Source organism: Asparagus officinalis, chromosome 5, assembly GCF_001876935.1.
Source record: "Asparagus officinalis chromosome 5, Aspof.V1, whole genome shotgun sequence".
NCBI lineage: Eukaryota > Viridiplantae > Streptophyta > Magnoliopsida > Asparagales > Asparagaceae > Asparagus > Asparagus officinalis.
This window is the reverse complement of record NC_033798.1, coordinates 120,230,759-120,233,062: the sequence shown is the minus strand read 5'-3', so window position 1 is coordinate 120,233,062 and position 2,304 is coordinate 120,230,759. Positions and strand designations below refer to the sequence as shown.

The 2,304-nt window shown below is 33.9% G+C and overlaps 1 long non-coding RNA gene across 1 annotated transcript; it reads left to right on the top strand.

Moving 5' to 3' along the window:
- On the top strand, window positions 229-1,703 carry LOC109843836. The gene is made up of 3 exons (XR_002247807.1): window positions 229-397; window positions 718-765; window positions 1,430-1,703. It is a non-coding gene; the product is annotated as an uncharacterized LOC109843836 (long non-coding RNA).

The following is a 2,304-nucleotide window of genomic DNA, read 5'->3' as shown; positions in this document are numbered from 1 at the left end:
ACACATCACAACAGAATAGAGTGACGGAGAGGCTAAATCAGTCTTTGCTAGAGAAGATTCGATGTTTGTTGGCGCATAAAATAGAAAAACCCTAGTAGCGTTAAGGGGTTTTTCTATTTGTTAAGGGGTTTGTTGTAAAGGAAATTGGCTAGGGGGTTTATTGGAAATGGAAAAGCTAATAAATAGAAAAAAAACCCTAGTAGCGTTCGTTTAGAAGTCACAGCCAAAGTCGGCCAGAAAGAACTGGAGAAAAAAAATATTATTTTATTGAAATTTATAGATCTCAGAGATGACCATCCTTGCGACTTTGTTGCGACTTTGTTGCGACTTTGTTTTCATCTTTGAGCTCACAGATCTTATTCTTTGAGGATCTGGACTATGTTTTGACTTTTATCTGGTGAGTTTTATTTGTTATCAATTTCTTTCTAGGCTAACTATATATCTATATATATGATGAGAATAGATGTAGTGACATAGTTGTAACTGCTCTTTAGATTCTTTTATAAAGTTATTAGTGAACATGCTTGTTTGTTTGCAAATTGAAATAGGTACGAGGAATTAATGTTTTGTTTTTGGTCAGAAGCTATAGGTATAAGCGACCTAGATGTGCAAAGAGCTAGTATCCTAACTTAATGGAAATAGAAAAATATCAATGAATTAATAGGAATGATAGTCCTGTGATGGGTTCTTACATTTATTCTTTTCGAATTTCTACAGACTTTACGACCATGTCATGAGTGGACTTCAGATCGCATTTGGTATTCTGTAAGTGGTGAATTTGTACATTATTCGCTGCGTATTTTTCATATAAAAGTACATGACTATATGTAAGTTGTTTTGATGGGTTATACCTTTTGTATGGTTGCTCGCATACTAATTGTTGAGTGGATTAATGCACGTGGTTATTTGGTATAAGCTTATGTTAATTGTTATGTTTTTTCATATAGTAGTAAGTTGAGGTGCATATGTGGTTGATTTATTTCACTATTGGTGGCCTTTGGCATTTTTTTATACATATTTAGTTTTACGAACTTTGTTCGATTTTCTTAAAGCATATGCATCTCACGTCAATATGCCGGTATATGTCGGATATAAGCAAGTTATTAAAACAGGGCTTAATGTGCCTCTATGAGGTTTTATTTTAGCGCTAAGAGCCCAACTTTGGGTCTCACCGTCCCGGAACCACGTGCTTAATAATTGCGGGGTTTACCAAGTCAACCGGAGTATCGAAGTGTTGACCGTATTGAGATGTGACCTGCTTATTTCCATTGCATTTCTACATTTTAAATATGTTGCATTATAACTTTTACTATTTTAGTATTTTGCGTATAAAGTCAATTTATTTTAGTTTTGTAAAATCAGTGTTCAATATATGAATTTATCCACTTATTGAGTTGTGAACTCATTGTGTTATATTCATTCTTTTCAGAGACTCGGGATTTAGTTGAGTTGGTGGTTCATGAGTTCTTAGAATGGAGCAGAGAATAAAAATTCGGGATTGTTATTATCTTCTAGGTGAAGGTTAAATAAAGTCTTTAATTTTTAGGTTATAAATTGAGAGTTTTGTAATTAGGAGACTTCTTTCCTTTAGGTCAAGTTTTATATCAAGTTGAGGAATATTTGTTTTATCAAGTTAATTGGATTAATGTTGACTTTTGGGATTATAGAGAATATTTATTGTTGTTTTTAGTTCAATAAAGAGATTATTGTGATGGTCTTTTAATGAATATGTATTTTTGGAGGATTTTTCACAGGTTTAGTCCGGCTCTAATATTCCCTTTTAGATTCGGAATTTGGGGACATGACAGTTTGACCCAAACTAGACGGATCAACCTAGACGGAAAATTTCCGTCTAGTTTGATTCAACCTAGACAGATTTTTTTTTTCCGTCTAGGTTGTTCCGTCTAGATTGGTGGTTTTTCTACTAGTGATTGTCATGAAAGAGCAATGAAAGAAACTGTCCTTACATCTCATCTCTAATCTGTGAGATCCTCATTCCATCTTGGAGGCCCTATTAAATCTTGAAAATTGAGGCCTGAAATTTCTGTAATTTTTGGACAGCAAGCACTAGTAACCAAGGCCTCACGTTAAACTTGTTTGACCTTAAATGGAAATTTTTGTCACACTAACTATTTAAATCAAATCTGTAGATATCATCAGATACTCCACACATAAAATCAAATGAATTACATTTGTGTATATAAGAGAGAGAGAGAGAGAGAGAGAGAGAGAGAGAGAGGGAGGGAGAGAGAGAGTGCGTGTGACATATTCATTCTTCATTAAGAAAAGTGAGAATTGTAGCCG